Source organism: Pipistrellus hanaki (assembly GCF_964339955.1).
Source record: "Pipistrellus hanaki genome assembly, chromosome: 17".
NCBI classification, from domain to species: Eukaryota; Metazoa; Chordata; class Mammalia; order Chiroptera; family Vespertilionidae; genus Pipistrellus; species Pipistrellus hanaki.
In genome coordinates, this window is record NC_140519.1 from 21,941,213 (window position 1) to 21,953,052 (window position 11,840).

Genomic DNA, 11,840 nt, shown 5'->3' on the forward strand with positions numbered 1-11,840 from the left:
GCTGGAACCCCTGTAAGAGTGCTGTCTGCCTGACAGGTGTGGACCGGGAACCATGTGACAGGCATGAGGACCTCGGGCTGCATCCCTCCCACCCAGGTGTGTCCGACCCCCGACACGAGCCAGGCCCCGATGAAATGTCACGACGCCTCGAAGAAGCCCTCACCGGGCCCTGTTCCTCGCGGAGCTGGTCTCGCACACCGCGCAGGGACCCAGTCGGAGAGCCAACAGCAGATTCAGCAAACACAGAGCCCTGAGCTGAGCGTCGGGCTGGGACCCAGCAGCCGGAGCCACGGGAGAGCTGCAGAGCGTGCCTCCAGGCAGAGGAGCGCTAGTCTGAGTCGGGCGGGTCTGGGCACACTCATGGTGCTGTCTGCTTGGCATAGGAACGACTCCACCCCCACCGTCGGCAAGTGGGCAGAGGTGAGGACATGACCAGGCCCCCCGGCTCCAGGTCATTGATAGGAAGCCGAACCCCAGCTCCCATCGGCAAACTCATTAGTCAACAGAGCCAAATATCAACAGTACAAGGATTGAAATTTCTTTTGAGAGCCAAAGTTTTTAACCTTAAACTTCTTCCAACGCCACTTGTTCAAAATAGACTCTCCCAGGCCGGGGTATTTTGTGAAGAGCCACACCCAACAGCCCAAAGAGCTGCATGTGGCTTGCGAGCCGCAGTTTGCAGACCACGGTTTTAAGCTAACTGGTCTAGAAGCAAGCTCCTGGTTAAGGTGGCCAAACTTGGCAATTAAACATACAAGATGCCCAGTTAAATTTGCTTTTCAGAGAGCCAACTGATAACTTTTTAGTCTACCTCCTGAAAGTTTGGGGAGACCCTGATAACTAAAAAAATGGTGAGTTGTTTTTCTGGAAATTCTAATTTATCGGAGCATCCTGTGTTTTACCTGACAACCCTACCTCCGACCCAAACCAGGCCCTCAAGAGAGCGCCTTCTGCCGAAGGGCATCAAATAGAACTGAGGCTGCCTCTCTCCGGGGCTGACGGTGCAAGACGTGTTCTGTCACGTGACGAAGACCAACCTACCTATGGATGAAGGCAGGAGATAGCGATGAACAGAGACACAGGAAGCACTGAGGCCACATTCAAGTTCTCCCTGCCCTTCCTGCAGCTTGGTCATTCTGCTGTCTGCTTTCAGATCCCTGTTCCCTGCCCACCTCCACCCTACGGCCCAGCCCCTGTAGACAGGGGAGAAAGCAGAAGCATTTTAATTCATTAGCTCAATAATAACGAAGTCATGCAAATGCACCTTGAGCACAATAAGGCCAGGGTTACTATGGCACATGTCCAAGCCATACTACAACAAGAGATGTCATTTCTCCTGTAGACCAAGCTGGATTTTTTTCCAACGGAAGTGAATCTTCAGGATGGTGAATCATGTTTGACTTCCAAATCTGAGGAGAATACAAGCCAAGGTTGAAACACATACTTTCTCCAAATCCTGTCCACAGAGCCAGAAGTCCCCCTGCAAACCAAGCATGACAAACTATTTACCACAAATAACAGGCCCTCGGCTCCTAGCCTGTAAAGAGTTCTTACAACTAGTAAGAAAATCACTATCAATGGGCAAGGAGCTATTTGCATAGGAAACATGAGTACCTAGCAAACCTATAAAAATATTTAACCTCCTTCATAAGCAAATAAATATAAACAGAAACATCAAATGGCTTTTTAGACTGTTAAACTGGGAAATTAAGGAAATCAGTGCTGCTGAGTGCTACTCTTTTGTACTAATGGTATATGCCTCAGATACAAAGAACTGCAAATAATAAATGACAAAGAGTCAAGTAGAAAAATGGGCAAAGCGTTTGAACAGGCAATTCACAGAAGAGATTCAAGTGGTCACAACAGATATAAATATAGATATAGATACAGATATAGATATAGATATAGATATAGACATATAGAGATAGATATCCATTTAGATGAGTGTTTAGATTAATATAAATACTCATTCTCCCAATCAGAGAAAGTCAGCATAAAACAAAATATCAGTTCTTGGCCTATGAAATAAAAGTGCTGACCACTTCCATTCTGGGGAGAGGGTTGTGGGAAATTGCCAGTCTCTCAGAAACCCCTGGTAGATGTATTCCTGCATCAACTTTATAGAACAGTTCAGCACTATCTATTCAAAGCACCTGAATCTCTGTGTATTCTTGTACTCTCCTCCTGGAGAAAGGAAATTCACAGTTCTTACTGTCTCAGGAAATAATCATTATTCCATGGTCCCTTCTTCTCCAATTTAAAAAATAGATTTGTGACAGGTGGGTACTTCATAAGTTACATAAATGTTTAATCACTACGCTGTACACCTGAAACTAATGTGAAATGCCAACTGTAATTGAAAAATAAAAATAATTTAAAAATAAAAAACACATTTTAAAAGAAACACTTTTAAAATTTGCAAACAGCCCTAGCTGGTTTGGCTTAGTGGATAGAGCATCAGCCTGTGGAGGGTCCCGGGTTCGATTCCGGTCAAGGGCACATGCCTGGGTTTTGGGCTCGATCCCCAGCACGGGATGTGCAAGAGGCAGCCAATCCACGATTTCCTCTTATCCTGATGTTTCTATCTCTCTCTTTCTTCCCCTTCCTCTCTGAAATCAATAAAAATATTTTTTAAAAATAAAATAAAATTTTTAAACAATGGGCTTCCCCTGCTGTGTTTTGACCCACTCATCTTTATTATAGGCATTGTTTGATGAATCATCCCTCACATTTTAACATTCCATTACAAATATGGTGACTGATATGGGCACATATTACTCTTTAGCAAAAACAAAGCTGAAATGCCAAGGACTGTGATCAAATAATTATGGTTTTAGCTGGGGAACGAGTGACTGTGTTAGAGAACCCTACGCGCCCTGAAACTCCAAGATGCTCTGCTGACCTGCAGCCGGGCCCTCCTGTCCTCCCCTTGGCCTTTTTCCCACTGCCCCTTCAGAGACCACCCCGTTCCGCCTCCCAGATTGCCGTGGTTCCCAGGCAGGCGTTCCGGGGCCTGGAATCCTGCCGCAGCCCAGCTTGCAGGAGCTGTCTCCTGCGATCACTCACAGGCTCCTGAGATCCGCTGCCTGCACACAGCCCTCCCCAGCTGAGCAAGGGCTTGTCCTCCAGCTCCCACCTGTCCGGAGCCACCGCAGTCCCTCTCCTCCCTCCATTGTCTGCACCAGACAGCAGAGGGCTCGGTACCATCCTGTCCCCTCACGGCTGCAGCGTCCTTTCCTGCAAACCGCTGCACCCATGGGGCTGAGGCCTGAGATCATAAATGTTTCGCTGGGATCAGCAGGGCGGGGAGCTGGAGGGACTGTTCCTGGCTCTCTCTCCTGAGGTTACCGTGCAGGGCATCGCCAAGGACCAAAGTTCCCAGGCTCCGTAAACCGGGCTCCCTTGTAGGGTCAAGGGTGCTCCCTGCGAGACGTACATGAACCTGCCTGAGCCTGTCTCAAGTGTCCTTGGGATTTACATGTTGACGTAACCTGGCAGCAGCGAGTTCTGTGGGACGGGGCACTGGCTTTCCTTTCAGTGGTTGGAAACACCGCAGCAACTGAATCCAATTAGCAGGATCAACCCTCCCTCCGTTAGAACTTTCCCCTTCCGTGGCTCAGCATCCCTGGAGTGGAACCGGATGCCCAAACATTCGGAATCTGGTCTCTGGGACGATAAAAACTCCTTTCGTGGGTCAAATAGGTGGGAGGGTTCCTTTTAAACCTTTCTTTCAGATTTTGTTTCTATCCACCATTGCAATGAATTTCACACCCATTTCCCTCCTTGTGCCTTCGGGAGAGAGGCTGGCTTGTATAGCCTTCTCCGAGCGTCCAAACAAAAGCCCCCTTATGCGTCCTAGGACCTCCGAGATCCTTCTCGGGGAAAGAGAAAAACAAACGTTCTCGCCGTCAGGGAACCAGGGAAGTCCCGGGCGAGGGCAGCACAGAAGCCCCCCTTCCTGCCCACAACTCCCCCGAACTGGCAGCTCCAATAACCACAGCACCAAACAGGAGCCACACGGCTCTCTCACTCCCTTGCCCTTCCCATTTTCCTAAAGTGTGGCATGGATTTTTGTAAGCCGCCATCGGAAAGCTATACAGTTCAGGGTATAGCTACATAATATTATATAAAATCGTGTTCTGTCGTCTGCAACAGGAGAGCCAAGGGGTTATATTTTCCCTTTCCCCTCCTCTGTGAAGGAAAGAGAGACACAGACCAGCTCAGAGCTCACACACCTCCGGGCCGTGTGAGTAATGCTTTCCTATTTTATACCGGGCGCCGACAAAAACACCCCACGGAGGGCGAACAATAATATATAATAAATTATAGATGCCGGGAGGCTGAAGGACATCACGCTTCCGCGTTGCTGCCTCCTCCTAAAGCGGTGGGGACGAGCCGCCCTTTTCATGTGTCTGCTGGGTGCCTGCACCCCCGCTGTGTGGGGGTCACCTGCGCGGCCGGGCAGACAGCCTGTAAAAGCAGGTGAGTGGCCGCTGACGGCCGAGCCCCGCCTCCCTCCACCTCCGGCCGCCTGCCTCGGTCCAAGGGCATCCTTGAGCGTGGAGAGAGAGAGAGAGAGATGAAGGATGATTCTCCTCCGGTTCGCAAGGAGGGGCCACGGAGACCCGCGGGTCCCAGCCTCCGCAGAGCCTCTGTCAGCACCGAGGCGCCAGGGGCCTCCCACACCAGGCAGGCCACCCCCTCCCCGCGCCCAGAAGATGGGCAGTAATGGATTTGGCTCCCAGCCCGCACCCTTCGGATGCAAAAGCGGCAGCGCCGTTCACCAGGTCTCCCCGGTGCCGCCCCGCCCGCCCTCCACGCGTCCCCTGGCCTCTGATTAAAACCAGGAACCAGCGGGTCCTGCGTGAGGACGCGCTATTCTATTCGCGTCTGGCGGGTTCTGCTTGAGAGCGCGGAGGCCTCCTCCTGCCAGGCAGACGTGTTACCGGCAAACAGGAAAGGCACCCATATTGTCATGCCTGCCCTGACCTGCGGAGCCTGTGAACGATAAATCTTAATTACAGTTAAATGCCGAGATCTGCCGGGGATGAGACAGCGCGCGCGAGCCAATCGCGCAGCGGCCCGGCTCCTCACCTGGCCGGGCCGGGCGGCAGCTGCGGGAAAGCACGAACCGGTCTGTGATGTGTGTGTGCGCCGGAACAGCCCGGCCGGGCATTCCCAGTGCCCGTGGCCGCGCTGGCACTCAGCCGACGCAGGTGGCATCGGGGAAGTTGCATTTTGAAAGGGCATTAGGCTTCGGGCGAGAAGAAAGCCCTGTTTCTAAACATCTCGGCAGTTTTCCAAAAACGGCGCTCGGTCTCCTGACATCTGCTCCTCCGTCGTCCGTGCTCTTCACCTCGGGGTTTATTCTGGGATCTGCTGAATAACCTCTTGTGAGCCGTCCGTCTCCCTGTGCACCGGGCTGGGCCACCGGAGCGCAAGGCAGGCATCCGTGCAGGGGCTTTCTCATTTTTATTTTATTTATTATTTTATTTTTCTGGTGGCTGCAAAGCTCACGAGCTCCTTGGCATGCGAGCGCAGCGCCTGCCTGTCGTGGTGCTAAATAAAGCCGCCCCGTGGTCCCTCCGCCTGGGCCCTCCTGATGTATGGGCACCCACACGCAAGAATTAAGAGAGGTGATTGCAGACATAACTCTGCTCGATGGCTTCGGGCGGGTCTATCCATTCTGAGACTGACAGGAGATCGGGGAGGAAATTCTGGAGGGAAAAAAGGGCTTGGGCCGCGGGGGCGCAGGCCCGTGAATCAATCTGCAGTCCACTCGGAGGGTGGCAGCTGCAGATCCTGTGCTCCTCCAGACAGTCCCCGGCCGGGGTGCTTCCCCTGCTGCCCTCGGGCCTCCAGAACCGACAGCCGGTCCTGGCAGGCGGAAGGAGATGCCTAATGACAAGGTGGATGTTCACCTGGGGAAGAGGGACATAAAAAAACCCTTTTCCAGCAGGGGTTGGGGCTACAAAATAGGCAGAAAATGGCTGTGTGTGGGGTTTTTTTTTTCTTTGTTTTTTTTTCCTGTTGTGTTTTTAAGAAAAACGAAGGAGGGAGCATTACCGTGATGCTCCATTGCAATGCCGTTTTCACTTGGAATCCCCTGCAGGGAGACCTCTCTTCCCAGCCTAGGATGCGGTCCCCAGCCTCACTCCCCATCCCCCCACCCCATCGCCCCGCCAGCCACCCCCTCCTCCCCCGGCTCTTCCCGGCTCTGGCAGGGCCCCATCCTGTCACCACCGGTCCTGCTTCCTGTTTGTGTTGCTGCTTTGTTGCTTCCTGGCGGTCACCCCAGCCCGCCCTTCTGCTGAGCCTCCGCCCTGGGACTGGCTCTCTTCCCAGCTCTCTCTCTTGTGCTTGCAAATCTGTCTCTGTCTCCCTGTAAGCCCCACGGTCTTCCTCAGGGATCTGTGCCCGCCCTGATGTCTGTGCCACCAAGCCCACCGGGGGAGGGCTGGCCTCTCACACCTGCCCCCATTCTCTGCGGACCCGGTCCAAAGAGCATGTTGGCGTTTGCTGTCTCACCTGCTCTTTCCCGTTCCTGGGTAGGAGGGGCGAGGGTTGTTTCCTGCATTTACTGACAGAGAGAGGCCTGGAGAGAGACTGAAGCACGGAGTGGTCCCTGAGAGGAGCAGGACCCGTGCCCATGCCATGGGCTCCTGCAGGCTGCATGCATGTGTGCACGCCAGCTACACCAGCACGGTGCCACGGAGGCATGATTGGTGTTATTTTAAACCATGGAAACGGAGGTTCGCTTCGCAGGAGCTTCTGCCTTGCCCAGGGTCATGCAGCTGGCACACTCGTCTGGCTGACTCCTCTCTGCAGGTGCCACAAAGCTTCCCCTGCACGCCCTCGCTTCGCCCAGGTCTCTGCTCAAAGGCCACCCCGCAGGGGCAGCTGCTGGAGACAGAGTGCTCCGTCTCAGACAGCTCTCTGCCCCTCTCTGTCCCCCTCACCCCTCTTTCTCTCTCTGTGGAGCCCTTATCACTACTGGGTACTGTAGACAGGTTCACGTGTCTCGCTGTTGCTACCATCTGTGTGAGTCAGGGACTTGGACTGTTTTGCTCACTGCCCAGTCTTCCTGATGCAGGGTGGGCACTTAATAAATATCTGGGGAAGGAGAAAGGAAGGGAGGGAGGGAGGGAGGGAGGGAGGGAGGGAGGGAGGGAGGGAGGGAGGGAGGGAGGGAGGGAGGGGAGAGAGAGAAGGGAAGACAAGGTGGAAGGGAGGGAGGGAGGGAGGACCAAGAAGGCTGTGTTTCTTTCCACCTTGAAGCTAAAATACTCACGTCTGGCCAGGTTGCCAGAAATGAGAGGCAGCAATCCCACCTGCATATGGAAAACGCAGCCAGGAGGTGGCCTTGTTCGGGATTCTACCCTAACCCACAGACAGATTAGGACTAGACCATCTAATTCTCCGCCTAACACACTAAGCCACTGCCATTATCTTGGCAGTGGCTTCCTGCACCCTGTAACCTGGGACGAGGAGCTGCTCGCTGAGCTTGATTGAACCTCTCCCTGGTGCTGCAGAATTCCCACCTGCGCATCCCTAACCCAACTTCCTCACGCCCGTGGCTCCGGGCAGCAGGTGCCGAGCCTGTGCAGTGGACCCCCGTGTCATCCACACAGAACACAGTGACCTCACTGCTTCCCTCTGGTCCCTCTCCAGATCCACACTTGTTGTTGTTTTTTTAATCAAAGCATATGATTCCTATGTTTGCCTTGATCCTGGGAAGCAACCCCTCCCAGTGTTCACTGCCCCTCATGCTGAGAGGATCCGAGAGGAAGTGTTTGGGCTGGGACCCCACGAGGGACCCCTCCAGAGTAAGTCCCACTAGAAATCCCAGGAGTGTAGCAAAGCCCCTCAGAAACTATCTTGTGGGACCTTGAACTTATTCCCTCCGAGCTGCAGAGAGCTGACCAGGGGAGGAAGACAGCATAACCGCGTGTCCATGCCTGCCTCTGCCTCTGGGCCCCAGAAAGAGGCCGCAGCAAAAGTCAAATGTGAGGCAGCAAATCTGGTGTGAGACTAGACCAAGGTAAGCACTCTTCCTTCTTTAGTCTCTTCTTTTTTTCCTTTTTGCAAAGAAACGGAACAGTGATGAACCCCAAAACCAGATCCACTCCAAACCCAATGCTTGCACTCTTCCTAACCATGGCGGCCCACGGGGCCACCAGAGGAAACTGGACTGCAGGCGGTGGGCAAAGGGGCTGTGGGAGGTGAGGTAGTTTGGTATCGGCTCCGAGGAGATGGGCATCTGGACTGGACTAGAATGCATGTGAAAGTGGATTAATTGGAGGTTCCAATGTGCTCTGAAGGGTGAAAAGGAAGGGGAAATCACAGCTGACAGGATCACAGTTGAGAATATCAAGAAAGATTTCATGGAAGAAGTGGCTTCTGAGATCAATCCTGGAGGAACAGCAGGGTCTTAATGGGCAAAGATGGTGTGAAGGGCAGTGCCTGGGAGGAGGGGGTGACCGCTGCGGAGAGGGGGAAGGGCTGGCTGGGTGGGGCGAAGGCTGCATGAGTTTGACTGAGTTTGTTGAAAATGCCCAGGAGTTGCAAAAGCTAAGGCTGCGAAGGAATTAGGGTGCAGGAAGCCTGTTAAAGGAGCCTGCACTGAATTTAAAAGACAAAGGCGCTGGGTGACTACTCTGTGTTAGGAACAATAGGATTCTTTAAAATTTGATTCCAATTAAATTAGTGTAAATTCAGCTCTAAAAACTGATGTTTGATTTAGATATTGGAAAATGTTAAGGTATAATAGTATGTTTGGACAACTTGGTTTGTGAATCCTCGCTTATGAAAACTAAATACAGATTAAGTGTATCCGATGAAACTTAACTTCCAAATTGAGATGTGCTGTAACTCTGAAACACACTGGATCTTGAATACAATATGTCTTTTTAATCATCCTGACATGGATTACACTTTGTAATGATAATATTTTGGTCTTTTTCGATTAATTTTATTTTATTTATTTATTTTATTTTTTTTACAGGGAGGAAGGGAGAGGGATAGAGGGATAGAGAGTTAAAAAAATCAATGAGGGAGAAACATCAATCAGCTGCCTCCTGCACACCTCTCACTGGGAATGTGCCTGCGACCAAGGTACATGCCCTTGACCTTGACTGGAATCGAACCTAGGACCTTTCAGTCTGCAGGCCGACGCTCTATCCACTGAGCCAAACCGGTTAAGGCTCTTGGATTAATTTTGAAATGTTATAAAAATTAAAACAAAAAGAGGCAAGGGGGAGCCACTGAAGGTCTTTGAGCTGGGCTGTCACATGATCAAAGATGCATAAAAATAATAACAGCAACAATAATAATTTTGAGGAAGTTTGTGAGGCAGATAGCAAGGAAGAAGAGTCTAAGATCAGCAAGTCCCTTGGGGGATTTTTTTAATGGCTACTCAGAAATAACCTGAGTCAGAGACATGGAAAATGTACCCTTCACCCTCCAAACATGGCTTGGACATGGAATCCCTGTTCTTAGGGATATTTCCACTGAGCTAACACCAACCCTTAATCACTCCCCAAATACTTCACAGTCAGGAAAGTTCTATTGGGAGGGGCCTGCTACTGGGAAGGGTCAAAGGGGACCCTAAAGGGTCCTGGACCAAACCTGAGCCCTGGTTTGAACTGGGGGGAAACCTGACCAAGTATGTTATTGCCTCTTGGGCTGGAATTTACCATTGGAAATGCAGCCTTTGTCGCTGGCATAAGAGCTGCTTTGCATTTGATGACATTTTCGAAATGGTGTGAGGAAACCTTGACGTTTTTATTAGAAAATCTATAAAGCCCAAACAAATGGTTTCATGCTGCTTTGCCTCATTCTTCACAGGTTCATCCGCAATCCATCATCCCTCCCACTCGCCTTGAACTCATCAGCGGCGACGTCTTGCCCAGGAACAAAAGGACTACCCAGAGAAGCCCTTTCAACCTCAGTCGTCCTCTGCCCCTCAACTTTTACCCCTTAAATCAACTACAGCCATTCCATTTTCACCGGCACCTTTCCTGAAAGGCGGAACAATGTGGTCACCTCCTTCCAGAAACTCCTCCTTTCTCTCTCCAGACACTGAGTGACAGAAGCTTGACCTGCCTTCTCTTGAAGTTAAGAGGTAGAACTCTTTCTCCGGTCGACCTTTCATGTGATTAAACTTCCAGTTTGAACCAAAGAATTGAGTTCAGAGAGGGAAAAAAAGTAAGTGTCTCTCTGAGATGGCCTTTTGAAGCTAACCTACCTCAACTTTAGTGCATCCACACTTACTCGTCTATCTGCAACCTCCTACCCATGCCTTCATTCTCCCTAAAACAAACGGGTGTTGGACTTCCTCTCACCCACCTCTACCTCGGGCTTTCTTCCCTGCTGACCCTCCTCCTGTCTCTGCTGCCCACCCGCCAGCTGCACATTGGGATCTCAAGCTTGGGCACTGCTGCTCCTCATTGGACCCTGTCACTCTTTTTGCATTTCTGCCAACACCATCACCATTTGGGTCTTTCTTGCTTCTCCACCCAGCTCCCTCTTGCTTACCCTGGTTATCCATCTTTTCTCTGTGCTCTGTGTTCTGCTCACCTGTCTCTTTCTTTCTTCAGCCAAATTTGTTCGGTAAATCACTGTTGGGCAAGTCATGTGTTGGCATGAGTTTTGGCTGATGGGGTTTTCATTTAATTCTTATGATATCCTTGTGATGTAGGGAGGGTGGAGATGATCATTGGCTCCCTTTTAAAGATGATAAAAATGGCCCTAGCCGGTTTGGCTCAGTGGATAGAGCATTGGCCTGTGGATTGAAGGGTCCCAGGTTCGATTCTGGTCAAGGGCACATGCCAGGGTTGCGGGCGTGCAGGAGGCAGTGGATCGGTGGTTCTCTCTCATCATTGAGATTTCTCTCTCTCTCTTCCTCTCTGAGATCAATAAAAATATTTTTTAAAAATATGATAAAATGGAGGCCCAACGAGGGCAAACCCCTTTGGTTAGGCTCCCCAGCTCACAAGGGTGAGACCCACATATTCAGCCTCCGAGTCACCTCTCTACCCTACCCCACCGTTTCACTTCCTCATAGACTGCTATCTGCATTCTCGTTTCTGATGTCTGGCCTCTCGTAGCTCTCCTCGTTCCTCTGCTTGGCTCAGCTCCACCTGCATCGCTTCCTCTCCTCTCCGTCCTCTGCCCGAGCTCCTGTGCACAGGACCTGCCAGCCAGCAGCACTGCACGCTGAGCCGAGAGGAACCAGGCGGTCCTGTGCCACCTCAGAGCGGATAGCCTGGTTTGCAGGAGCTCTTTAGAGCAGGACTGGGATCTGGAAAGCTGTCATTGGTTGTCCTTCATCCTCTCTGCCTTCCTCCATGTGGATCTCACACACGCCTATCATACCCCAGGACAACGCCACTTACTGGCAAGACAGTCTCCTGTGTTCCCAAACCACCACGGGCTGTCACAGGTTGGAGGCCCATCTGTGGGTTTTTCTCATCCTCGGTGTGTTTTGTAGCACTCCCTGGGAGCAACTAGACACGGGGACAGGTGGGAGGGGGGGGGGGGGGAGAAACAGGCTGATTCCAGAAGCTCAAGGAACTACCTGCGCCAACTCAACTCACCAAGTGAGACAGTCAACAAACCTGTGCTGCAGGGGAAGGGAAAAGCTGCCAAAGAATAAAAGTCAGACAGCTTTGTCGTGGCATTTTTTTTTCTTTTTGACAGAGACTTGGGGGGTCATATTTATTGATTCCTCTTCAAGACCAGAAACAGACCCAAAGAGCAGGAAGTGCAGTATTGCTCTAAATCACACCACGTAGTCAGGGTCAGGGATAGGAAATGGAGTTCCTTCAGTACCCCATGCC

The 11,840-nt window shown here is 51.6% G+C and overlaps 1 long non-coding RNA gene across 1 annotated transcript; it reads left to right on the plus strand.

Moving 5' to 3' along the window:
* Positions 1–7,062: 7,062 nt before the first annotated feature.
* On the plus strand, positions 7,063–10,408 carry LOC311612255. The gene is made up of 3 exons (XR_014793260.1): positions 7,063–7,094; positions 7,915–8,041; positions 9,847–10,408. It is a non-coding gene; the product is annotated as an uncharacterized lncRNA (long non-coding RNA).
* Positions 10,409–11,840: the final 1,432 nt, after the last annotated feature.